At 46.2% G+C, this 27,954-nt stretch overlaps 1 long non-coding RNA gene across 1 annotated transcript; it reads right to left on the reverse strand.

Moving 5' to 3' along the window:
• LOC128777322 (uncharacterized) lies at nucleotides 1-27,870 on the reverse strand. The gene is made up of 2 exons (XR_008422583.1): nucleotides 27,649-27,870; nucleotides 1-3,141 (listed from the first exon to the last, which is right to left on the reverse strand). It is a non-coding gene; the product is annotated as an uncharacterized LOC128777322 (long non-coding RNA).
• Nucleotides 27,871-27,954: the final 84 nt, after the last annotated feature.

The raw sequence follows: 27,954 nt of genomic DNA on the forward strand, positions 1-27,954 counted from the left end.
TTTTTAATTTTTTTAAATTTTTATTAACTTGTTTTATTTTTTATTTTTTTAAATTTACATCCAAATTAGTTAGCATATAGTGCAACAATGATTTCAGGAGTAGATTCCTTAGTGTCCCTTACCCATTTAGCCCATCCCCCCTCCCACAACCCCTCCAGTAACCCTCAGTTTGTTCTCCATATTTATGAGTCTCTTCTGTTTTGTCCCCCTCCCTGTTTTTATATTATTTTTGTTTCCCGTCCCTTATGTTCATCTGTTTTGTCTCTTAAAGTCCTCATGTGAGTGAAGTCATATGATTTTTGTCTTTCTCTGATTGACTAATTTCACTTAACATAATACCCTCCAGTTCCATCCATGTAGTTGCAAATGGCAAGATTTCATTCTTTTGATTGCCGAGTAATATTCCATTGTATATATATACCACATCTTCTTTATCCATTCATCTATCGATGGACATTTGGGCTCTTTCCATACTTTGGCTATTGTTGATAGTGCTTCTATAAACATGGGGGTGCATGTGTCCCTTCAAAACAGCACACATGTATCCCGTGGATAAATGTCTAGTAGTGCAATTGCTGGGTCGTAGGGTAGTTCTATTTCTAGTTTTTTGAGGAACTATTTTTAATTTTTTGAGGAACCTCCACACTGTTTTCCAGAGTGGCTGTACCAGTTAGCATTTCCACTAACAGAGCAAGAGGGTTCCCGTTTTTCCACATCCTCTCCAGCATCTAGAGTCTCCTAATTTGTTCATTTTAGCCACTCTGACTAGCGTCAGTGTGGTTTTGATTTGTATTTCCCTTGTGAGGAGTAATGTTGAGCATCTTTTCATGTGCCTGTTGGCCATCTGGATGTCTTCTTTAGAAAAGTGTCTATTCATGTCTTCTGCCCATTTCTTCACTGGATTTTTTTTTTTCAGGTGTGGAGTTTGGTGAGTTCTTTATAGATTTTGGATACTAGTCCTTTATCCAATATGTCATTTGCAAATATCTTTTTCCCATTCCGTTGGTTACCTTTTAGTTTTGTTGATTGTTTCCTTTGCAGTGCAGAAGCTTTTTATCTTGATGAGGTTCCAATAGTTTGTTTTTGCTTTTAATTCCCTTGCCTTTGGAAATGTGTCGAGTAAGAAATTGCTGTGGCTGAGGTCAGAGAGGTTTTTTCCTGCTTTGTCCTCTAGGGTTTTGATGGTTACCTGTCTCACACTCAGGTCCTTCATCCATTTTGAGTTTATTTTTGTAATGGTGTAAGAAAGTGGTCTAGTTTCTTCTTCTGCATGTTGCTGTCCAGTTCTCTCAGAACCATTTGTTAAAGGGACTGTCTTTTTTCCATTGGATATTCTTTCCTGCTTTGTCAAAGATTAGTTGGCCATACATTTGTGGGTCCAATTCTGGAGTCTCTCTTCTATTCCATTGGTCTATGTGTCTATTTTTGTGCCAATACCATACTGTCTTGATGATTACAGCTTTGTAGTAGAGGCTAAAGTCTGGGGTTGTGATGCCTCCTGCTTTGGTTTTCTTCTTCGATATTACTTTGGCTATTCTGGGTCTTTTGTGGTTCCATACAAATTTTAGGATTGCTTGTTCTAGCTTCGAGAAGAATGCTGGTGCAATTTTGATTGGGATTGCATTCATTGTGTAGATGCTTTGGGTAGTATTGACATTTTAACAATGTTTATTCTTCCAATCCATGTGCATGGAATGTTTTTCCATTTCTTTGTATCTTCTTCAATTTCCTTCATAAGCTTTCTATAGTTTTCAGCATACAGATCTTTGACATCTTTGGTTAGGTTTATTCCTAGGTATTTTATGATTCTTGGTGCAGTTGTGAATGGGATCAGTTTCTTTATTTGTCTTTCTGTTACTTCATTATTGGTGTATAAAAATGCAACTGATTTCGGTACATTAAGTTTGTATCCTGTGGCTTTGCTGAATTCATGTATCAGTTCTAGCAGACTTTTGGTGGAGTCTGTCGGGTTTTCCATGTATAGTATCATGTCATCTGCAAAAAGTGAAAGCTTGACTTCATCTTTGCCAATTTTGATGCTTTTGATTTCCTTTTGTTGTCTGCTGATGCTAGCACTTCCAACACTATGTTAAACAACAGTGGTGAGAGTGGACATCCCTGTCGTATTCCTGATCTCAGGGGTAAAGCTCTCAGTTTTCCCCCATTTAGGATGATATTTGCTGTGGGCTTTTCATAAATGGCTTTTATGATGTTTAAATATATTCCTTCTATCCCGACTTTCTCAAGGGTCTTTATTAAGAAAGGATGCTGTATTTTGTCAAATGCTTTCTCTGCATTGATGGACAGGATCATATTGTTCTTATCTTTTCTTTTATTAATGTGATGTATCACACTGATTGATTTGCAAATGTTGAACCAGCCGTGCAGCCCAGGAATGAATCCCACTTGATCATGGTGAATAATTCTTTTTATATGCTGTTGAATTTGATTTGCTAGTATCTTGTTGAGAATTTTTGCATCCATATTCATCGGGGATATTGGCCTGTAGTTCTCTTTTTTTGCTGGGTCTCTGTCTGGTTTGGGAATCAGAGTAATGCTGGCTTCATAGAATGAGTCTGGAAGTTTTCCTTCCCTTTCTATTTTTTGGAACCACTTGAGAAGGATAGATATTTATCTCTGCTTTAAATGTTTGGTAATGTGGCACCTGCGTGGCTCAGTGGGTTAGGCGTCCGACTTTGGCTCAGGTCATGATCTCACGTTTCGTGAGTTTGAGCCCCGCATCGGGCTCTGTGCTGACAGCTCAGGGCCTGGAGCCTGCTTCCGATTCTGTGTCACCCTCTCTCTCAGCTCCTCCCCTGCTCACACTCTGTCTCTCTCTCAAAATAAATAAAGATTTTTTAAACATTTTAATGTCTAGTAGAATTCCCCAGGGAAGCCTTTTGGTCCTGGACTCTTATTTGTTGGGAGACTTTTGATTAAACAGCATGATTATAAGTATACCTACTTCATAGTTTGGTTTGTCGTTGTTGTTGTTTTGCTTTGTTTCTTTGTATAAGGCTTAAGCCTTGGTTCATGGGAAGTGCACACTGAATGTCAGTATCAAGTAGCTCCATAAGTGATCTCACACTTTCAGCTCTGGCCCCTCTTCAGGCTGTTTTCAACATAGAAGCCAAATGGATCCTGTTAAAAGATAATTCAGAGCATATCACTCTCTAGTTCAAAACCCTCTAGTGGGTCCCATTTCATTCAGAGTAAAAGTCAAAGTCAAAGACCTTACAATAGCCTGCTAGTCCAGGCTGAGGAGGCTTAAGGAAACCTCACATCTCACTGTTCAGACACTCCCCTCTTTAGGGAGTGGACTACGGGAAGTATAGTAGCTCAGCCGGAAGTTGCATGAGTTGTTAGGAACAGGTAAGGGTAGCTGCCCACTCCCATTGTGGGGTTGCCCTGCCCTCCAGGAAGTGTGTTCTTGCCCAGCCCCAACTCCTGTTTCCTCCCTGAGATAACAGGGACTTGCCACTGCACATAAGCCAATCTTAAAACCTAGACCAATGAGCTGGATAGGCTGGGGAGACCCAGCAAGATCAGCTACCCAAGTTAGCTGATTTCTTAATGAGCCATGTATCATGTCTAGACAGTTTTGAAGTCAGAGTAGTCTAGCTGCAGTCTCTTGGCTTCTGAGAGGGAAGGATATCTCTCTGTGCCATCTGGAGGACAGGGTCCAGCCTGATGTTTGGATGTTCTCACTCTTGTTTAGAGCCCAGAGGCAGCAATGGAGGGACCCTTGTGCTGGGTGCCAGTGATTCAGTGATAATGAGACCCAGCCCTGCCCTCACAGCGCTTATCATCTGCAGGGGAGACATACATGCAAATTGCCGGTGGGGCAAGCGCTGGAGCTGCAGGAACTGTGAGGAGGGATATCCACATAACCCTGGGGGCCTGGCAGGCAGTCAGGGAAGGCTTCCAGGGAAGGCCACAACTCAATTTCTCAGGAATAAAAGTTGTACCAGTCTCCACTGATTTCTTTAGGAATGGAGACTCAGAGGATTTTATTTCTAACAGTTCTGATATGGCAAGCACGGTCACCCATTTCTTACCACACCTGTATCAACGTCACCAGCCATCCTATGTGAGTCAGCATCCTTGGCTGGAAGCCTGGTCCAGAGTTGTAATTGTCTCATCCCCAGGAGAAGAGAATAGAAGGGGGTCCTGATGGGTTGATGAGCGTCTACCGTATGCCCCACGCTGTGCTGGGTACTTTGTGTGCATAGTCCCTTGTTTGCAGCACTGCCCTGTGAGGTCAGTATCATTATTTCCATTTTAGAGATGAACAAACTGAGGCTCAGAGGGGTTCAGTTTTTCTCAGCCATGCAGCTGAGACCAAGTCTGGATTTGCAGACAGACAAGTGTGAGTCGTTCCCACAGAACTCAGGATTTACCTCATGCCCTCTGACAGTCCCAAGCAAGGAAAGACACATTTATGGTGTCTCCCTCATAGGTTCTAGGCATTGGAAGTGTTGTAGAAGCCAGGGCTATGACTCAGTGGGTTCTGTAACTTCTCCCGAACTTCACCATTTTATGGAACCAGCAGTTTACAGGGGGCAGAGAGGTTAAGTTATTTTTTTCAAGGTCAGTATCTGATTTGAAACCAAACTGATCCAAAGTCTGTGTTCTTACCTGGGCAGTCTACACTGTGCCCATCCTCTTTCCCTTACATCATTAGGAGAAGGAGACCTAGCAGTGCTCCCAGAACAAATGCTGTACCACTCAGGGTTTTTCTCTGGACAGTGGACACTCTGTCATCTGCCAGGCTAAAGAGTCTGTGTTATATCTTGGAGACAAGGACCAGTTACCAGGACATTAATGCATTGTTCAGGAGAGATGACCATAGAGTTAGGTCATCAAAATGTCTTGTGGCTAGAGGTTCACCTCCCAGACCCACCTTCACACTATGTGTCAGAAATTGGGGACAATTATAACTGAGCCTGGGGTTCTCTGTCCTAGCTTCATGTTGTGATCCCCTGACCCGAGTCCTACCCCAGAGATTCTGATTCACTTGGTCTGTGGTGGGACCAGAATATTACTATGTTTAAAAGTCTCCCCTGCCTCAGCTTATCCTGATTTGTAGCCTAGGGTAAGGCTCCTTGCTTTGGATGGTGCAAATTCCTGCTGCCATCTGCCCTCTAGCTCAGGCTTACCTGCCCAAACAGGAGGTTCCAAACTGGAATCTAGTGGTGATGTAAGGGCCTGAGCCATGGGGCCTCTGCTAAGTGGGCTTCTAGTACCCACTCTGGCTTGCTGGGCCATCTGGAGAGCCAAGCAGACCAGAGGCCCTTGCTCTTTACACATCAGGACTGACAGCATATCCTGGGAAAGCCGATCCCAGTCCCTAGCTAAGCTCTCCTGATAGGACGGAGGAGTTTTGATGCTTTGAACTTTTTTCCTTAGAAGTCTGGCTTTGCAGGCTTCTGGGCTTAGCTGAGAGCTGTCTCCTTTTGCAGTAATGAAGCCAAGGGCCAAATGAGCAGGGCACTTCCCAAGGGCTCCAAAGGCAACAAGCGTTATCCGTTCCCTTCTTCCTCTAGTCATTCAACTTCTGTCATGCATGCCTCTGTGACAGACCTGGCGCTGCTGCTGAGTCAAGGAACTGATGGGGAAAGTGACGAAAGTGACACACCCTCATGAGTGACAGACCACTGAGTGGCCATGAGAGTGTGTGCAGGATGCAGTGGGGCAGGTGGGAGGAGGCAGGTGTGGCAGGGCCAGGGTGGGGCAGGTGTGCACATTTGCCAGGCTGACCAAATGTTCCTGCTTTTGGCCAGCCCATTCTTGGATCTGACTCATCCCCTACGTTCCCACTCTGCCCTAGAGAAACCAGGAGTGGAAGGTAAGGAGAGAGCCAGAGTTACACTAGGAGTTCATGTGCAGTTCTAAGTGTCCCTGAGTGAGATGTGTTGGGGTAGCAGGACTCACAGGGGCTCTTTCTTTGGGACCTCGTGCTCCTCCAGGTCTCCTCCTCCCTGACTATATTACCACTTTGGGAGTGTTGCCACTTTGGAGGTGGGTGTGAGAGGGTCAGAGTATCAGAGCCTCTCCAGGGCGGAGCTCTGCCAACTTTTTCATCAGTCCCTCACCTGGGGGGATTTCCTATTTGATGGCTCCTCCTCTCTGAGGGAGCACACTGGCCCAGCTGTTTGCTACAGGCAAGATTCCTGAGAAGGTCCTTTATTTCTTCTCACCTGGCCTGATATCACTATACTACCAGCCAGGCTTTCCTGGACAGAAGCTTGAGTGCTCAGAGAGGGGTCTATGGCCCTGTTATCAAGGTTTGGAAACCCTAAAACACGAAAGGTACCTTCCTACAAGCCATGGAGCTCTTGGGGCCAACCCTGAGGAGCTCTGACCTCTGATTTGGGTCCCGCACCCTGAGCCCTGATGAGGGTCCCTCTGGCATCAAGCTCTGTAACATCTTCTAAATACAGAGGCTTTAGGAGTTCCTGGGTGGCTCAGTCAGCTAAGCATCTGACTTTGACTCAGGTCATGATCTCACAGTTTGTGAGTTTGAGCCCTGCGTTGGGCTCTGTGCTGACAGCTCAGAGCCTGGAGCCCACTTCGAGTTCTGTGTCTCCCTCTCTCTGCCCCTCCCCTGCTCATACACTGTTTCTCTCTGTCTCTCAAAAATAAATAAATGTTAAAAATAAAATTTTAAATATGGAGGCTTTAGCTGTAGGGCTATGTCTTAGGCACTGAAGCTCAGCCAGTGTCTCTCACAACATCCACTTTCTGAATAATGAATTAGTAGTTGACTGGCTCTCTTCCCCCAAGTTGTCTCTCCTCCTCATTAGTCCAGGATCCCCACCTCCCTGCCCCCCCCCCCACCCCTGCTCTATCACAGTAACAGTCTCTGAGTGAGAGCCTGCTGACCATCTGTTCATTGTCTTCTGGACTCACCTTTTACTTTGAGTACTTGCAGACTACGCCCTCCTAGAAGGCATTTAAGCCCATCATTCTCCTTCTACCACATGTTCTTTTGTGCTGACCCTCCTCTCTGTCTCTTCCCATTCCTTGTGCAAGTCTTTGTTCTCTTTTCATCAAGAGCATAATCTGCAAAGGACTGGAAAGGCTCCAGCGGTTCAGCTTGGCCAACTTCCTTAGGAGGCCAGCATGTCATAGGAGCTATTGTGGGTTTGCTGCTGGGCCCTCAGGAACACAGAGGAGGCTGCCTTTTTGGATAGGGGTGCTGAAGGAAGGTCTTTCTGGGGGCTCAAAGGAGGAGAAGCATGAGGATGGAAGGGAGGATCCATGGGGAGGAGGGAGACAAAGATCACAGCCCTTCCCTGTGTTCTGGGAGGACTAAGACTGCCTTGTTGCAGATTTACATTAGAGCCAGGGGCCTGCCCCCTTCCTATACTATGTCACATGCCCACGACTGCAGGTCTGGACACAGGAGCTGGAGAGAGATAGGCAAACAGAGAATGGGGAAGGACCAACCCAAGCAAGCTGAGCCCAGGAGGGACCAGTGGCAGGTTTAGGCCATAGCCTGAGAGGCAGAGTAAGGGTACCTAGTGGATTCAGGGTTGGGATGGGAAGCTGGGGTGGAGAAAGCTGGAACATCTGAGAGGGTATATTCCTGCCTATTCCCATTCCAGTAGATTCCAAGCTTTCCAAGTATATAGACCCCCTTTTGATATCCAAAGTCTGATGTCTTTCACATGATTGACAGTATTTTTACTTTCTCTTTATCCTAAGAATTTCCAGAAAATAAATTTAAACCAGACTGCCTACTTAAGTGTGGGCTTGGGACAATATGTTCCTGAATGCTGTTGAGGATGGAGTGCTCACAACTTTTAGAAAAGCAGCTTTGTTTTAATAGGATTAATGCCTTCTTCTCAGATTCAATGTACTGTCCTAATTCTGTCAAATACATAATTATTATGTATCTGGATTTCATTAGTTGCATTATTTAAGAAGCCCAGGAATAGTACCATTTTGCTTAAAAATACTTTTTTTCTATGGAAATTTTCAGTCACAAAACTAAAGAAAATAATAAAACAAATTCATGTACCTGTAACCTGCTTTAATAATGAACATAGGAGGAATCTTGTTTCATCTCCAACCCCTACTCCTCTTTCCCCTGCCTCTGGCCACTGGATTATTTTAAAGTAAATTCCAGACTCATATTATTTCATTTGTGAATACTTCAGTATCTAAGAAGGACTCCTAACACCTAGAAGTTAACAACGATTACATAATATCCTCAAATATCCCATCTTCTTTAATTCCCCAGTTGTCTCCTGAATGGCTTTTTACAGATGGTTTGTTTAAATCAGCACCCAAAATTCACACATTGATTGCATTTGGTTGACATTTCTCTAAAGTCCTGCAATATCTAGCAGTTCTATCTCTCTTTTTATTTTTCTAGTCATTTATTTATTGGAGAAACCAAGGAATCTGTTCTATAGAGTTTCCCATATTCTAAACTTTGTTGTTTGTACTCTCTTGGTATCATTAACATGTTTCTTTGTTCCCTGTATTTCTTGTGAATGGTATTTAGGTCTGGAGATTTTTTTGTATACAAATTTTTTAAAGTTTATTTATTTATTTATTTTGAGAGAGAGAGAGAGAGAGAGAGCAGCGAAGGGGCAGAGAGAGAATTCCAAGCAGGCTCTGTGCTTCACTAATTGAGCCACCCAGGTGCCCCAGGTCCAAAGATTTAATCAGATTCATGGGCAATTTTCTATAAGAACATTTCATAAGTGGTATAATTTCTTTCTTTATCACAGCAGGAATCACATGATGTCTGTTATCTGTTTTTGTGAGATATTCATTATAGAGCAATGCACTGTAGAGTTTTCTATCAACATTCTAGCTAGTGGTTTTAAAAGGCAGCCATTAGGATCCCCTGGGTGTCTCAGTCAGTTGGCATCCGACTCGATTTCAGCTCAGGTCATGATCTCACAGTTTGGTTCGGTTCATGAGATTGAGCTTTGCATCGGGTTCTCCGTGCTGACAGTGTGGAGCCTGCTTGGGATTTTCTCTCTCCCTCTCTCTCTGCCCCTCCCCAACATGTGCTCTCTCAAAATAAATAAATGAAACTTGCCTAAAAATTAAAAAATAAATAAAAGGCAGCCATTGATGAACATTACATTGCTTAAATTCATTATTACATTAGGACATGAAAAATAGCGTTTTTCAAATTCTAGCCACCTCTTCTGAATTTATCAGCTAAAACTCTCTGATAAAGAACTTCCCTAGAACAACTATTTACCCTGGAATATGGCTTATGCAGGAATTACACTTGCTTTCCACCCATTTTCAAAATAATGAGCTGGTGTCCTAATAACTGCCAAAGGTGACCAGTGAGATAGGTGTCTAGGATCTTATCTCATGAAAACTCACCAAGTTAGCTCACCGCAGTCTCATGGATATCAGCTGAAGACTGTAACCTCTGGAGCAGAGACAAAGGACTTTATTACTCATGGCACAGCAAGCAACATGAACTTCATGTTTACTGTAGTTCCCTTTTCCGAAGTCCTATGGGACGATATGGAGTGACCCATGTTGATGCTGTACATGCAGTTGGGGTTGCATCACAGTAAGGAGTCAACTTTGTCCTGCAGGGACGATTACTCTTCCTTCTGAGGTTACTTGCTGCTGATATAACCCTGAAAAATGGCCTGGATATGGAATGATCAGGGACTTGTGTTCTTTGCCTATCCAGCAAGATCATGCAGGGATGTTCAGGGCCCATGGCCTGTGTCTGACAGTGTTTTTGTTTTTGTATTATTATGTACAGACTTAGTTATGTCTTTTTAATTTGTTTAATGTTTATTCTTGAGAGGGGGTAGGAGGGACAGAGAGAGAGAGAAGGAGACACAGAATCTGAAGCAGGCTCCAGGCTCTGAGCTGTCAGCACAGATCCCCACACGGGGCTCAAACTCACAAATTGTGAGATCACGACCTGAGCTGAAGTCAGATGCTTAGGAGCTGAGCCACCCGGGAGCCCCTCAGTTATTTTTAATATATTTGATTATTTCATTGCATTGCAGTCATTATTCTTTTTGATGCCTAAATTGTCCCATCTCTGGCCAGTGGTACTTGACTCCTGTGATCTTTTGGCATGACCCTAGTTCTCTTGGGTAGCATCCTTGCTTTCTAGTTTGACAAAGCAGTGCAGGCTCACCTTATAAGTTTCCTGCTTCAGACCTTCAGACATTTCTCCAAGAAGCTCTTTATTGGGAGATCATATTTAGAGACCATAATCTGAGTGCTAGACATGCTCATTGCTACTGAATGGATCACTGCTTCTAGGTCTTTGCAGAGAACAGAGCTAGCAAATAGATGTTTGTTTTAAAATATAAAAATAAATTATGAGTCAATATTATTATTTAAGATTAAACTTTAAGGTTACAGAATTTGATTTAAATTTAAAATTCTGTATTTGTATCTCATTTCTCTTACACCAAAAATTTTGATTCCTATTAATACATAATTACTGATATGATATTGTATATAATACTTTCAAAATAACTTTACTAATGTTATGACCACAAAATGATTACTGAAACTAATCAATTTAAGATGTCTTTGCAGTTTATTTAGCATATGCCTTATTTGGAATGTTCAGCCAAAATACTGTATTTTAAGGTCACTTTAATAATTCTGGGGGGGGCGGGCATCTGGGTGGCTCTGCCAGTTGAGTATCCAACTCTTGATTTTGACTCAAGTCATAACCCCAGGGTTGTGGGATTGAGCCCCATGTCAGCATCCGTGCTAAGTGTGGATCCTACTTGGGATATTCTCTCTCCCTCTCTCTCTCTCTCTCTCTCTCTCTCTCTCTAACCCCCCTTCCTTCCCCCTCTCTCTCCCTCTGTCTCCCCCTCCATCCCTCTGTCCCTCTCCCCCATTTGCACGCTCACTCTCTCTCTCTAAAAATAAAAGAAATAAATCTAAAAAAAATAAAGAAAAATAATTCTGGTAAGCCACCAATTTGATATCCAGTTAGGTTCATTTGTTTTATTTTGTTCTAAGTTTTTATGTATATCTTCTTTTGTTCTAATTTTCTTCAATTATTCTTCATATTTTCATTTTTAAAGAATTTTTAATTTTACGTAATTATTTAGTTAAAGCATCTATATGATTCCAAAGTCAAAACTATAAAGTAAGGTAAATTCAGAGAAGTTCAGCTTTTATTGTCTTTCCCTAACTCCTTTACATTCCTCATGTGGGAAGCTCATTTCCTCTCCAACTGTTGTTGCCTTTGTCTTGAAATGTAGACAAATATGAATTTATTTATTTGTTTTTATTTATTTATATTCCCCAAGTCCACATAAAAGTAGTATATTATACATATGATTCTACACCTTGGCTTTTTCATATAACAATATATGCCCTATGGATTTTACCAAAAATTCAGAAATTCTCTTTCTTCCTTTTTAATACCTGCATAGAACTCCATTGTGTTGACAGGGTGTGGCTTGTTAAACTAGTCCCTGATAGCTAGAAATGTGGATTTCCAGTCTTTCGGTGTTATATATGTGTGTGTGTGTGTGTGTGTGTGTGTGTGTATTATAGATATATATATAATATTATAATATTATATAATATCTATAATATATATGTATATGTACATATACATATACGGATATGTATATATGTGTGTGTATATATATGTATGTATATATACACATACATGCACACATGCATACATAAATACATACATATTTTTTAAAGTAATTTCTACACTCAGTATAGGCTTGAACTCACAACCCTGAGATTTAGAGTCACATGCTCTACAAACTGAACAAGCCAGGTGCCCCTCCAGTCTTTTACTGTTATAAACAGTACTTCAGTGAATAGTCCTACAATAATGTCATTTTGTTTTTGCTAGTGTGTCTTTGGGATAGATTTCTAGAAGTAGGATTGCTGAGTAAAGAGGAAACAGTTATATAATTTTACTAGTTATTACTAAGTTCCCCTCCACAAGGTTTGTGCTATTTTGCATTCCCATCATTGCATACACTTTAAAGAAGGATGTGGCATTTTTGTTTAAAACTTACAGTATATCAGACATTATTTACAGCATTATTTAGAGCAATTTAGACTTATGATAAGATAGAGTTAAATTTTGAGAGAGTACAGTGTTTCAAAACATTTTAAGGTTTCTTAAGGAAAAGTTTTTAATGACTAGATGGTAAACTGAAGAATGATTGCTTGGTTTATATTCATGTTGTATTCAGTGTACCTTTGACAGGAGGCATATGTCCCCATTCCTGCCTCTCCATCTATTGACTGGGTGACCCTGCACAAGTCACTTAACCTGTCTGGGACTCGTGGGGAAAACATTTATGGAAAGCGTGGGATGAGATAGTGCATGAAAAGCCCTTGGCACAGTGCCTGGGGTAGGTGGATGACCATGTGGGAGAAATTATTATTAGTTGAACTGTCCTTGCCAAGACCACACTCCCCCTCCCTCTCCTTGTGGATCTGCCTTGAGGGGGCAGCTGTGAAAGGACTGAATGGGCAGGGAGTCAGTTGAGCAACTTGTCCCAGTTTGCCCTGGACTTTTCTGGTTTTAGCTTTGACCGTCCCATGCTCTGGGAACTCCGTCAGTCTTGGGCAAACTGGAACAGTTGGTCACCCTCTTGAGGAGACAGGCCTGGATTGAGGGGCCCTGGGGCCTCCGCCAGAGGGGAGAGACAGCTCCACCCCTCTGTTCTCAGTCCCATGGCAGAACAAAACCAGCTACTCACAGAAGGAACCAGATCTGTTTTGAGGTTAAAATGGGGACCTCATCTCGAAAGGCTGAACCACCAGGGGAAATCAGGGGTACCCAGCTCCTTTCTCTTAGTCTGTGGCTGGGAATAGTTTTTTGTAAGGCCTTTGACCTTTTGGTATCAACCGTAACTGAAAACCCCCTTGCCTATCTCAGAATGGTTGAAGTTAATATTTTATTGATAACAGTAGTGAGGTGTGTAGTTAGCCTATTAGCTTTTCTGAAGTATGAATTTTAATGTAATGAAAAGAAATCCTATGAAGCTATATTTAGTCTTGTCTATTCACTGGAATAAGTCATTGTTGAATACTGACCCAAGCGAGTAAGAACACTGGTATTTGGCAGCCTGAGCTTCAGGACTCACGGCAGGAATTTTCATGCCAGATTTGTGTCACTCAGCTCCAATTATTTCAACATTTTCATGAAAGAAAAATGTCCTTCCATAGATTTCAGGGTGCCCCAAGATTACCAAGAAGTAGGCCACTCAGCCAGAAAGTCCAGGAACGTGCTGGTATCTGCCAGCCCACCTCGGACATTCTAGGACTGCTAAGCTTCCCAGGGAGCTCTCTGGTCCTTGCGAAGGGCCAAGGAACAGCCTCAGGGTGTGGCACTACAGACACTCTGAGGCTTTAGCCCTAACGGGTGTATAACATGACTCATGCAACCAAATCCCGTTAATTGCCTCTGAAAGTGTAACTTTTGTCCAGAATAGCTTCACACTTCTTCAAGACCCAGGATTCCTTTCTGTTAATAGGAAATGCATGCCATCTCCTATGGCAGTTACTCAGATGCTTCCTTTGATCTGACCATTCACCATACCATTTTTTTACCCTGTAGTTTCAAGTGCACCGTGTTCCATCATCCCTGTAGGAAATGTTCAGCCAGTTGTGGTGGCCTGGCACCTAGCAGCACCCAGTAAAGTGAATTAAGCTTCCCCGCTGTGGGCTGTGCCAGGCTCTTCCCATTATCACCCTGATGTAGCCGGGGGTGAGCACCAGACCAAGGACTGGTCAAGGGGACTGCCTCTCTAGGGACCTTGACTCTCCAACAGAGCTATGTGAGGGCTGAGTGCACATCTGGACTTGAACCCACTTGGGCTGCAGCTCTGGGAGTGGCTCAGACACAACCTGGCTTTCCAGGCCCCCAGCCTCTACAGGCTCCCATGTGTCTTTCTGCCTGGGTGCTCTGTGTACAGGCTGGAGCCTGTGGTGTGCCTGGGGCCACAGCACTTAGGTGGTACCTGATGGTGAGGAAGGCCTATGAGCCACCATGCCTGGGGACTTGCTTGTGAAACAATCTGGCTCCTTAGAGCCTTGGAATTAAAAACAATTTTTTAAATTAATTCCTTATTTTGATTAATACATAAGTCTGTTACAAAATTCAAAATGTGTAGTAAAACACAATAAAAACTAAGTCCCTATCCCACTCCTGCCCCCCACCCCATCCTGCCAGTGTCTTTGTTTCTTTCCAGAGCTAACATAGCGTCCTTTACTATGGTGACTTTTAACATCACAGATAGAGTCCACCTATTTATATACTGTCCCATATCCTGCTTTTCTCCACTAACAGCATATCTTAGAGTTTCAGCATTTCCTTTTCTTTCTTTCTTTCTTTCTTTCTTTCTTTCTTTCTTTCTTTCTTTCTTTCTTTCTTTCTTTCTTTCTTAGTTGTGAGAGAGAGAGTGCGTGCAAGCAGGGAGGGTCAGAGAGAGAGGGAGAGAGTGAACTTCAAGCAGGCTCTGTACTGTCAGCACAGAGTGTAAGATCATGCCCTGAGCCAAAATCAAGAGTTGGCTAGGCACCCTGAGTCTCAATATTTCTGATGGGAGGAAGTAACTGCGTGCTTTGTTGGAAGGAAGAGGACCTACCCAACGGATTTGTTTTAAAGTTGGAGGTTGGCTCCAGGGACCACTAGACAGGAGCTGGGTGCAGCCGAGGTTTCCCTGTGGATCTTTTAGCACCACTGCCTGTTTTCTGTTGGGAGAAACTTTTGACAAAGGCCATTGAGCTATCTCATCCCAGTGTATCTTCTCCTTGTGTGTGTGAGAGTATGTGTGCATGTGTGTGTGTGATGCTGGCTACGTGTGTCTTTCTAATGCCCACTGCCTTGTGCAGGGTGCGATGGGGTGGGGGAAAATCAGCCCTTTTTTGTCTTCTAGCACTAAGCACAGGGCCTGGTACACCAGGGGTACCTGAGAGACATCTGCTTGTCTCCTCCTGGTCCCTCAGCCTAACTCCTATACTTTAGCTAAGATGGGCCATTGTTTTCCAGCTTCCCAGTCCTTGCTCAGGGAAACTTTTGTGTTTCTTGGTCTATTTCATTTCTTCTACCTGGAATAGCCTCCTGAGTTCATTATCATCACCTGTTGAGGTTGTGAGCACTCATCCTGGTTACCCTTCTCTGGAATACTTTCCCTGACCAGCTGGGCCAGCCAAAGGCCACTGAAGGCATCCCTCAGTCTCACAAAGGATTTCCCCAAACCCTAACACTCATACACAATAACCTCACCCTTTACTGCAGTCCCAATGCTAACATTCACACCAGCAACATAATATACATGTGGAACAGTACTTCACTAGGGCATGAAGGCTCCCATTGGCACCTGGAACCAGAGGGTTCCCAACAGCCTCGGGTCTCATCTGTGGACCTGCCCTCCTTCAAACGTGAGCCATTGTCTCTGCAGCTGGGAACTCTCAATGGGTAACTCCTGCCTATTCTTTTCTTTAAACTCCTGAGAAAGATGGAGCTTGAGACAAATAAGGGAACAGATTGTACAGGCCACAGAAGGGACTTTAAATTTTGCTCCAGCGAGCTCAGAAGTGTTCCCTGGGCTCTGGAATGTTCTAGAAAAGTGACAACATCAGCCTTACATTTTAAAAGATCATGCTGCATCTGTGGAGAGAACAGATTATAGAGGGGTGAAGGCAGAAGCAGGGAGACTAGCAAGGAGGCCATGGCAGTAACCCAAGCAGAAGATGGTGCTTGGGCCTGGTGATAGCCGTGGAGGTAGTGGGAGGTGCTCTGGTCTGGACAGATAACTGAAGGAAGAGCTAGCAGTGATGGATGAGATGGGGGTGGGGGGCAGCGTGAGAGTGAGAGAGGCACTGATAGAACCCCAGGGGTTTTGTCTTGAGCACTTGGAAGGTGGGGTGGGTAAAGCTACGGGAAGGGCAGGTGCTGAGATGCCTTTGACAGGGACAGACCCTAAGAAACCCTCTCAATGTCACCATCTGACCCAGCAACACAAACCTTTGCCACAACAGGTTTCAATTTCTTCTTAATACTTGGTGGTTAGGGACGTAGGCTTGAGGAAAACCCAGTCTTGTTCCCCTTCTGGAGCCCACCGTGCAGTGCAGCTCTTACGTAAGGCTTCTGGCAGGTAGGGCATCCAGGGACTGCTCCTTTCACTCCAACGGCCTGATGAAGCCTGTCCCAGTCTTTGTAGGAAGACCATAGGCAGCAGGTAAACTCACTTGCCATATTCAGGACCAAATCCTCTAATTCAATACTAGAAGATAGTTTCTAGACTCTGCTAGATGGCTACTTTGGTTAAATGATGACTTTTGTTGTAAGCAAATAGCCCAGCCAGGCAGTCCTCAACCATAAGACATGAGGAATTCTGACCCTATCCCACCATTGTTGTGGGAAATGCCCTCTCTGTGTCTTTTGAAACAATAGAGGCTGCTGAAATGTAAACAGCACCTTTCCCATTGGATATTCCTATTGGGACATCCCTTCTCCCCTCCACCAGGGTCTCTGCAAGTTGAATAATTTCTACAAGGAGACTCCCCTTCCGAAATCTGAGGTCAAGGTTGAGCCTAGAGTTCCTGTGTTCTTCCCAGGCAGGACTCTGGCTTTCAGTGAGATGTGGGAGGGTCTTTCTGGGTCTGTAAGTTTGGGGAGTGGGCAGATCCTCAAGTGTCTGAGTTTCTGGACATTGTTGCTTGAGGCTTTGTTCTGGCCACTTAGCAGTGCCTCCCAAAAGGCTGTCCACTGCATGGTGGGGGCACTTCCATGTTCCTCCTTTAAGAAGCCATGTCAGGGCTCTGGCCTATGAACCAGGAGGCAAATAGGTGTCCTCCAGCCAATTCTAGTCTGCAGGCTTCTGGACACTGCAGAAATACAATGATGGTGGTGGCTAACATTTATTGAGGGCTTACTCTATCCCTGACGCTGTTCTAAGCACTTGATATGGATTATACCATCTGACCCTCACAATTGCCAAATGAGGTGGGTGATATTATTGTTACCATCTTACAGTTGGGGAAATCTAGGCTTGGCAAAATTAGGCAAGGTGCCTGGATCATATAGTCTGGGAGGGGTGGGGCCAGAGTGGAAGCCCACATGTCCCAATTCAAGAGCCTTCATGGTGGTGGCTGCTCTTGGTCAGAGCCGGAGAGTGCCAGTTCATGGTGGGTGGGACATCACCAGTCACCACAGGTAAGGGCCTTGCAAACACATGCAAGCCTGCTTTGAGAGTTTAAGAATGAATGAGACAAAGTTCCTGCCCTCAGGGAACTCATGGCTTTGTAGAGCAAAGACCTTGAGCTAAGCCCAGCACCCTGACCAGTGCCTCTGGCCCAGTCATTGTTTTAAAATGTTCCCTTCATGGGCAAGAGTAAAGAATCCTGTTCTTCTGGTGTTACTGAGCTGAGATACTGGTGTTTGGGGGCTTAGACATTAGAACACTCTTCCTTACAATAGTCAATGGTGAACTTCAGTGGGGGTGAACCATGAGCCCAGTGTCTGTTGTGCTCGTGAGTCTATCATGGGGCTTGGCACATTGTAGATGCCTGGCAAGGCTCCAGTGAACAAAGAGTGAATCACTGAAGACTGGGGCTGCTGCACCATCAGCACAGCAGCCCTGGCACCTGGGTTGCCCAGGTGAGACTCCAGAAGGTGCAGGTGGATTCAGTTGATGACTTCTCGGGGTCCAATCCTGTGACCTAGGAAGGGATGGTGCTTTGAAAATATTCTTTAGCCTTAGAAGCTATTGATGAGTGTGCCACTGAGCACCAGCCCCAAGTCGGCCTGAGTGAGGCTCTTTGTGGAGTGTGTGGGAGGCTGGGCGAAGGCTTCAAAGGTGGATGGGAAGAGTAGAGGACCGTTTCATGCCAGGTCAAGATTGTCACTCCCTGACCAGAGGATTTGGACCAGGAAGGTGTGCCTGGGATGTCCAGAGGCTCTTTTGACGGAGTCAGTCTCCTGTGAATGGATGTCCAGGACTTCCTCGGGTGGGAAATAACCAGCCAGGCCAAGAGCAGCATGGAAGCACAGGGCAGGGGCTCCCAGGACAGCATACCTGCCTTCCCTTCAGAGGTGTCAGAAAGAACCTTCAGTCCCTTGAAGACATTGGGAATAAGTCTCGCTTTCATTCAGTGATTATTTAATGAGCCCCTACCTTGTGCCAGGCACAAAGCAGACCAAAACCTCTTCTCCTATGGAGCCCACACTCCACTGGGATGATAAACCCTCTTTCCCATACATTGAGAAGGCTCTCTCGGAGGGGTCTGTGCCTCTCCTGAAGCCAAGAGGGTGGCCAAGTGGCATGGACTAGAGATATAAAGTCAGGCTGTCAGAAGCATCATGACCAGCAATCAGGCCAACTGGTTGCAGACTTTCTTAGGTACAGATTTCTTTTTAAAGAATCTTACCTGGAACCCCACGTAAACAGTGTTTTACTAAGCATAACTTTATTTATTGCTTTCCTATTTGTTGTGTGTACTTATCAAGTCTATTGTTGAGAACAATCAGGCAATTTGATCAACATAACCACTTGAAATCCAGGGTTCTAGAAATCAATCAGAATCCAGCACCTTCTGACATATCAGGGTTTCTCAACCTCAGCACTATTGACATTTCTGACTAGATATTTCATTGTGGGGGCCTGTCCTGTGCATTGTAGGATGTTTAACACCAGGCCTAGCCTCCACCTAGTAGATGCAAGTAGTAATGTTCCCCTCAGTAGTGACAACCAAAAGGGTCTCCAGATATTGTCAGGTGTCCCTCAGGGGGGCAAAATCACCCCATTTGAGAACCACTGCCATCTGTTTGTGTAATATCAAAAAAATCCTGTTTCACATGGAGAAGTACTTATATTTGGTAAGAGTGTTTTTGGTTTTTTTAAAATCAGCTGTCTACATTTAATTAAATAGAAGTTTTATTCTAAGGTCTCTACAACAACAACAACAAAAAGTTAATGCAGCAGCCCAAGTTAATGTGTTGGTAGTTTTCAATATACTAACATTTGTATGTGACACATTTGTGTGGGTGTGTTGTTTTTATTACAGTTTTGAAGAATAGGAAAATCTTCATATGAAAGCATTCAGACCAAATGTTGGCACATCCCTTGAGCCCTTTGGGAGCAGGTTCAGAGATGCTGGATTCACATTAGGAAGCAGCTGTGGAGAGGCCAGAATCTGATGACTGAGCAGGAGGGCAGGGTCATGATGCCCCTCTGCTGCCCCAGAGATCCCAAGACCTTATCAGACAATGCCTGGAGGAGGCAGAAAGGGTTTGCAGGGGCCTGGGGGCCTCTCCAAAGAGAATCCAGAGTTGAAGAGAAGAAAAATGAAGACTGATTCAGGGGGTGAGGCCTCCCACAGTTCTAAGAAAGAGCCCCATATATTTGGTGACGCAGGGCCAGGAGGTTAAACCCAGAATAATCATGATGAAAACAATCTGTTTCCACAACTCGATGCTTCCACAAGTTCTCAGGAGCAAGTCCAAGGTGGAAAACCCAAGCAGAAGTGCTGCTGGATGGAACTGAGCAGGCGGCGGTGGTAAGATGAAAGGCTGGGGGACAGCATCTCTCCCAGCTCCCAGGGATGAGGGCACCAGCCACCCTGGGGATGACGCAGTAGGGGCCCACAGGCTGCAGGAACAACAGCTGGCTTTAATGTTCCGGCAAAAATAGTCCTTCACTGGAATCTGCTTTTTCTCCCTCCTCCCAAATTAGAAGCCAATTTCAGGGCTCGCTCCTTAGAAATTTGCCTCAAATGAAGTGGGACAGCTGACTACAGGGCACCCTTGTGGGAATTGATAATAGGAAGGGCAAAATGTGGCAAAGGCCTGGCCTGGGGACCGACAGCCACCCCGTCGGCTGTGTCCTCAATTTCTGGTGGTGTTCTTAGAGGGGGCTGACCCAGCTGCCAGGACAAGCCCACTGGAGCCTGGAGTGCAGAGGCACCAGTCAGGGCACCCTTCACTTTGGGGAATTTTGTTCTTGTGATATGATTGACCACTTTCAACATGTTTGAATTTTGGTGCTGACAGAGAGACCTGAGAGATGACGTGGTCCAGCTCCTCACTTCCCAGACGGGGAATCTGAGGCTCAGCAGGGTGACTTTTCCAAGGTCTCCCACCCAGACATCCTGACCATCAGCTCAGTGCTTTTTGATGGGGGAAAGTGACTTGTCCAGATCCTCTCAGCTTTTTCAGCCAACCTGGTATCTCCTGAGAGACAGTGGGAGTGGGAATGAGCACATGTACGTGTGCACACTTACCAGTGTGTATTCCTAGCACCACTGAGGGAGTGAATGTACATGTCTACACACGTTTGTAAGTTGCTGACTGCTGTCTGTCTGGACACTGCGTTAAGGGTTGGGATCAGGGTAAGGGCTGGGGGCTGGGGTGTGTGGGTGGGCATTGGGAGTCAGGCAGTCTGTGTGGGACTGAGGAGAGTCCTTAGAGGTTTTTTGCTGGGGCGGAGCTGAATTGAGCTCAGGCAGGTCAGAGAAGGTGTCCCAAGAAACGAGGTCCATGAAGGATGCTCACGACGTCAGCTGGTAAAGAGAGCCCACAGAAAGAATAGTGCTGCAAACAAGAGGCATGTTCGGGAAAGGCCGAATGGTGCATATTGAGCATGGGGCAGGTTTATTTGGAAAATAAATAGCTGCCAGACATTTATTGAGCACCAGCTGTATGCAGGAGGCTTGAGTTGAGAGTTTACCAAGTTTGTTCTGCTCCTTTCCCAGCAAACTTACAGAGGCCCTGCTCAGTGGCACGCATTGTGGCTTCTAGGAGGATGAAGTCCACATCCTTGAGAACTCACTGACCACAGGGAAGACTTACGGGGGTAAGGGGGCAGACACAAAATGCAGTTCAGAGTGCTGTGTGGGCTCCTGCCTTGTTCTCAGTTCCCTGCCTAATCCTGACTCCTACACACCCACCTCCAGGGGTCCTGCAGCCAGGATTCTTATGTATCCCCTGCCCTGGGAATTCTCTGAGCCTCTAGAATATTCACGTGTGCATCCCCCCACCCCCGTGGCAGATTCTCAGAGGCCTCCAGTGAAGAACCACTGGCCCCCATGCTTGCCCAAGTCTCGGTATGACAGGGGAGTGCAGAACTCAGTTTATCTGGGGTAAAGCACCTCAGGGCACTGTACTTCAAAATCAAGGATGCAAAGAAAGTCTTCAGACTTCGCCTAACCTCCCATTCTGTGGGTCCTGCTGTGCTCTTGGAAGCTTGGCAACTTCTGTGTTCCACATGAGGGATGTCACTTGTTTACCTCAGTATCTCTCCACAGGGTGACTGGACACTGATGAGTCTCACCTCACATTTGGGAAGCACCTTACTACGACCTCAAACCTCTTTGGGGGCATTAAGCAGAGCAACCATGGTTTCCATTTATAGGTGAGGTCATTGAGGCTTGGAGAGGGTGAGTGGCCTTCTAAGGGCCTTCAAAGTTGGTGCCCTTCCCATACCCGGGCCCTGCCCTGTAGGTTCCTCAGAGCCCCCACCCCTTCCAGCCACTTGTGACTTCCCTCTGGACAAAGGCCATGTGTGCTCTGCTTCCAAAACCAACTGTGAAGTTTCCTGAAAAGTGCTATGGGGCCACTGGCTTCAAGGGTGCCGGGAGGCCCTGCCCAGGAAGCATTGAGCCAGCACTTCCCTGGCTGTGTACTTGTGCTAACCCTGGCCTCAGGGGCCTTCCTCTCCTCATTAGGGAAGGATGCTGGGGAGGAGGACAGAGGTTTGGGAGAAGCCAAAGCCCTTCTGGGAACTATCCTAAGGGAAGTGGATGCTCCTGTGTGGCCCTGGCTAGCACTGGACCGCACCCACCCTTGGCTACAGCAGAGCTCTGGTGCTGGAAAGAATGGGTCTCAACCCTGGGGCTTGCAGGAGGCAGAGGTCAGCACATTCCAGGGCTCCACCTTTCCTCCTTAGAAAGCTCCGGCACACAGAAGGCCTGGGCCTCCTCCCAGGCTGTACTGGAAACCTGCAATGCACGGGGTGTGGGGACTAGAAACCTCTTCGCTGCCAGCAGAGATCTTGGAGCTGCTAGTCTCTGCTGAGTGAGGACTGACCTGGGAACCTTCCTTCCAAGGGTAGTTCAGGATCCCGGACCACTGCCTGGTCACAATGGCTGGGTCCCAGCCATTCATCCAGCTAAGGAAAGGGCCTATTTCTTTGCTGGTAGACAAGACATACCAGTTCTAGTCCTAACTTTCTCTCCAGACTTTCTTTTTCTTTTTCTTTTTGAATTTTATTTATTTTTGAGAGAGAGAGAGAGAGAGAGAGAGAGAGAGAGCACAAGTGGGGGAGAGGCAGACAGAGAGGGAGACACAGAATCTGAAGCAGGCTCCAGGCTCTGAGCTGTCAGCACAGAGCCTGATGCAGGGCTTGAACTCACAAACTGTGAGATCATGACCCGAGCCAAAGTCGGACGCTTAACCTACTGAGCCACCCAGGAGCCCTTCTCCAGACTTTCTAAGTCCCCTACCTGGTCTCCTCTTGAGGCACACAGGCCTTCTCTGCCCCTCACAGCTCTGTCCCACTTTCTCCCCCACCAGGAATGTTCTCTCCTCATGTCTTCCCCTTGCTGACTTATGCTCATCCACCAGCTCCATTTTTCCCCTCACATCTTCAGATACCTTCATGGACCCCGGGATGGCTGGTCTCTCTATCCCATAACCTGAACTTTTCCTCCAGAGTGCTCCTTATGGTCATGGTTAATGACCTGAAATTGAGCCCTTGACTTCCCCTCACCAGCCACAGGAGGGCTAAGATAGTGCCTGTCACTTGTGTGCCAGACCAAATAAAATGGGAGCACCCCAGCTGTGTTTATTGGGCAAAGTGAATGTTTGAGCAGGATTGGGGGCATCAGAATGTACTGCCATGTGGGCCTGCACACACCTGAAGTGGGAGGAGGCAGGCATGGCCCAGAGAAGGTTCTTTAGGACAGAGTAAGGGGCATTACGGGTCTCATACGGAGAGCACAGGTGAGGATAGGGTGCCAAAGGGTGGTGCTGGGCAAGAAGATTGAGGGGGAGTGGCTTGTCTTATCACTGGTTTACAGAGGAAGGAAAGACCTATGGAAGGGGCAGTGCCCAGTGGGGGACAGCCAAAGGCAGATTCTGTCAAGCCTTCATGCAATGTCACCAAGGGCCCCCCCACCTTACAAGAGAACTTCCTCCTTGTGGGGTGGGGGGAGGGGGGTCAGCAGTGGATTCAGAGACCATGCATTCACATCTCCCCACCCTCTCTCTGGAGCCCCACTCTCCTCATCTGTAGAGTGGGATGAGAAGACCTAGCCGATGGGATTCTTGGGAGGTCAGTTGAGGGAAAGGTGAATTGAACGTCATTTTGCTTTTTCTTTGTCTGCAGAATCACGGGCCAGAGGTGAGGGTTAGGGGAAGGTCTATTGGAAGCGGTCCTGCTCCTGTGATTCATGGCTCTGAGAAAAAAGCAGAAGTGGATTCCTGCAAATTTGGAGAGGTGGGGAGAGTTTTTCTTGCCCTTCCCAGCCCCATTGTTCAACAAACATGTACCAGGCTCTTATAAAGGACCAGGCACTGTGCAGGCACCAGGCGAAAACTCAGATGGAATGACATAGCTCTGCCCTCAAAAGTCTCCCTCTCTAGGGCTAAGGGAGGCCTGACCCCTGAATGAGGGGCAGACTTGGGAGCCAGGGTACATTTTCTAGAGAGCCCTAATGACCTGTTAGTGTACGAGAGCCAAGGCCTTGTTGTTACCTACACTCCTTGGGGGAACTGTCCAGTCCCTGGCTGTCAGTCCTTCTCTGTGTATCTCAGCCCAGATGCTCTGGAACCCCAGACTTGGATGGCCAACCACCACCAACCCTTTCCCACCCAGGGACCACTCGACAGCTCGAACACATGTCCAAAGCTGAGCTCTGGAAGCTCTTTCCAGCTTTGCTCCACCCTTACCTCAAATTATGGCAACTACAGCCTTCTAGTCCTGAGGCCAAAATCTTGGTCACCCTCTCTTTCTCCCACAGCCCACCCCCAATCTGCCAACCAGTCCTGGGAGCTCTGCCTTCAAGTAGAGCAAAAACTAAATGACAGTGATAGAAAGCAGAATGTGGTTGCCTGGAGTGCGAGGTGAGGGAGATGACAGAGGGAGGGAGATAAGGAAGTTTCTGGAGGTGATAGTTTAGTGTCAAAACACACCAAATTGTACACTTCATGTGCAGTTCAATGCATGCCTATTATACCTTAATAAACGTGTTGTTTATTTTAAAAAAAAAACAGATGTTTCCAGTGACCTCTGTGAGTCCTGGACAAGTCCCTTCCCTCTCATAGCCTCAGCTTTCCCACCTGTAAAAGGAGGGTCTCTGAGGGACCTTCCAGCTGGACCATGTAACCTCCTGCCACTGTGACCATCCCCCTCATCTCTTAGAAGCATCTCACACCTTGAGGGGAGAGAGTAAGGCTGTGTGGTCCAGGTTTGTCCCAGGACTCTCTGACCCCACGTCAGATCACCCGTCCTCCATGTAGAATTGGCTCAGACCAAGTTAAGAGCTTAGCTGGGGAGAAGTGGATGCCAGGGAATAGGGCCAAGTCATGTAGGAAAACAAGGAAGTGAGTAAATCCATGACTCCACAACTGCCTGGGCTCCTCTTCAAGCCCAGAAAACCACCAGAAAGCTGGAGAGAAGCACAGAAATTTTGCCAACATCTGCATTTGTCGCATGGGGAAACTGAGGCCCAGAGAAAAGTCATTTTTCAAGTATACGGAACTAGAAACTGGCAGAGTTGTTATAGAAATACAGGGTGCTGTTAACTAGACTTCTTGTGGTGATTATTTCACAGTATATACAAATATCAAATCATTGTGTTCACACCTGAAACTAATATAATGGTATATATCAACCATATCTCAAAAAGAGAGATGCAAGTTGCTGGACTCCTAATCTAGTGCTCATTGCAGACTCTCCCCTGAGAGTCAGAAGACATGAAGTTCATCTGTGGTTCCCTGGGCCTCCCTAAGCTGCTTCCCCCTGTGACCTCGGGCTCTGCCTCTGGGGCCTCACAGGGGGTTGCATCCATTTGTGAGCACTACCCCCCAAAGGAGGGAAAGATTGCATAGTGGCATGTGCCCTGAAGTCCTTCCATTCTGGAGGATTCAGAGAATGATCTGTCCCTCCTTCCATTTGGGGAGCAGGAAGGCAAGGGCTTGGAGCCCTAATCTGAGACAGGATTCAGGACCTGGAGTCTGGAGGGCCTGCAGAGAGCCCTCTGTAACTGAGCACCTGTTACTCAGCACTTCACACCCATCGTCAGAGGTAATTCTCAAGTAGCCTTGTGAGGCTGGCATTGTTAGCCCTGCTTTGCCCTGTTTTCTAAACAAGAAAACTGATATCCAGAGAACTGAAACAGCTTTTTTGGCCTCAGAACTGCTTATTGGGACCACCAATAAATCCCCACACCAGCGGGGCTAGAATGCAGTTGGCCCCATTCCACAGACTTTCCAGAAAGAAGGAGGAGGAGAAACAGCAGCAAATGGCAGCAGAGGCTGTCACTTTCCACACCAGGCCCACCTTGTCCAAGCCACTGTCTGGACTATTTCGAAAGCGTCTTAACTGATGTCTCTACTTCCTTTTTGTTCCCTTGCAGTCAGTTCTCAGCACAGCAGCTGCAGTGATCTTACTGAAAGGTAAGTTGGACCACACCCTGCCCCACCTCTGCTCAGAACCCTCCAGTGGTCCCATTTCTGAGAGTAAAGCCCAAGTCATGGCAGTGGTCTGTGAGCTCTACAACAGCTGGTCACTATTCTCAACTGATTTCATCTCTTGCACTCTCTTCCTCTCCACAGCCACCCAGCCTCCTTTCTGTTCCTGCAGTACATCAGACACACTCCTGCCCCAGGACCTTTGCACTTGTTCTCTCTGCTTGGAATACTCTTCTCCAGACATCCACATCGTTTAATTCATTCATTCCTTCAGAGTCTTTGTTTAAACATCACCCTCTCCATGAGGCTTTCCCAAACCAACCTATTTAATACTGCAACTTGCCCTCTCCCCACCCCCAGCATTCCTGATCACCTGACCCTGCATCTTTTCTTTTTTCCACAGCTTATCACTTTCTAATGGATGACATAATTTACTTACTCATTGTATTTATTGTTTGTCTCCCTCTGGGTGACTGTAAGCTCCATACGGCCAGAGATGAGTGTGTGTTGTGATGAATCCCAAGAATCCTGAACAGCACGTTGAACAGTGCCTGGGATAAAGTGGGCCCTTAATAAATACACAAATTTTTTTGAAGGTCACAATCCTGTAAACAGCATAGGCTTCTGAATTACCTTTATCTGAGTTCAGAGCACTCCTCCAGCACTGACTAGCTGCTTACTTTTATCTTCTTATGATTTATTTTGAGATGTAATACACGTGAGTTGCCCAGCAGAGTGAGAGAGCCAACTGCAGGGAGAAGTGACAAATAAATGTTATGAGATGAAGCTCTGGCAAATTGAATAGGACAAGTAGAGTGAGCACCCATGAACTTGATTGGGGCGTGAGACTCTTCTCAGAGGAAATATTTTCTTCCCTCCTTGGCAGGAAGTGTTCTGGCCCCAGACAGTGAGCTAGGAGAACTCAGCCCTGCTCACTCACTTGCTGGCAGAAGCACTCAGGGCCCCTGGCTTCACCTCTCAGGTGTCTCGTTTATAAAAATAAGACAAGATGAGGCACCTGGGTGGCTCAGTTAGTTAAGCGTCCCTCCGACTTGGGCTCAGGTCATGATCTCATAGCTCATGAGTTTGAGGCCCGTGTCGGGCTCTGTGCTGACAGCTCAGAGCCTGGAGCCTGCTTCAGATTCTGGCCCCTTCAGATTCTGACAGTACTCTGTCTCTCTCAAAAATAAATAAACATTAAAAAAAAGTTTTAAATAAGACAAAATTGCCTTCTCTGCTGACTTTGGGGGGAAGTAAAGGGATTGAAGGAGAAATCATGTGTGAACATGCTTTGTGGGCAATGCAGGATTGCCTTTATGAGTGTGGTGCATAACTGCCCATATGGGATAAGGTGCTTGCTGCTTCCAGAAGGTGTTATGGGCTGGATGGTGCCCTCCCAAATTAATATGCTGAAGTCCTCACCCCCAGGATATCACAGAATGTGATATTTGGAGATGGGGGTCTTTAAAGAAATAATTAAATTAAAGTGAGGTCATTAGGGTGGGCTCTAATCCTATGTGGCCGGTGCCTTATAAGCAGAGGCATTTTGGACATGGACACACACAGAGGGAAGATGATGTGAAGACACAGAGAGAAGATGACCATCTAAAAACCAAGGAGAGAAGCCTCTGAAGAAACCAAGCCTGCTGACACCTTGATCTTGGACTTCTAGCCTCCAGAGCTGTGAGACAATAGATGTGTGCTGCTTCAGCCACCCAGCCTGTGTTACTTTGTTACACAGCCCCGGGAAACCAATAGAGTGGGCCTGGGTGGGATTCATTGAATGTTAGCAAGCCCAGAGAATGGTGCTGCTCTGTTTCTCTCCTACACACACACACACACACACACACACACACACACACACTGGCCCCAAACATTAATCCCCCAAGGGCCCCTTGGTCCACCCCCTGCCTCCCTGGGTCCCAGAAGAGTAGCTCAAGAGGAGTCCTGACAGTACCATGGGGGCCATCTCTGGGTGGAGACCCTCAGGAACGTACCCTGTTGAGGTTCCACGAGGAGGGGTTTCTGGAAGGGTGTTGGTCCCATCGACTGAAATGGAAAATGCAGCTTCTCTCCTTTTTCCTGTTAGCAGAGGAGAGAAAAGTCTGTTCTCTGGAAAGGGCTGGGCGAAAATCCAGGGCCCTGTGCCCAAAGCCCCTCGTCCCTCCACATGCTCCGGAGGTCCTGTCTGGCCATTCTGGGCTGCCAGGTTTGGGAGATCTGTTTTTGTCAAATGGTTGCCTCTGAGCTGTGGTGTCTCCGATCCTCCCAATGAGAAAGCAGGGCTCCAGGAAGCTGCTGTC

This window comes from Panthera pardus, unplaced genomic scaffold (genome assembly GCF_024362965.1).
Source record: "Panthera pardus isolate Hobbes unplaced genomic scaffold, ASM2436296v1 HiC_scaffold_16, whole genome shotgun sequence".
NCBI lineage: Eukaryota > Metazoa > Chordata > Mammalia > Carnivora > Felidae > Panthera > Panthera pardus.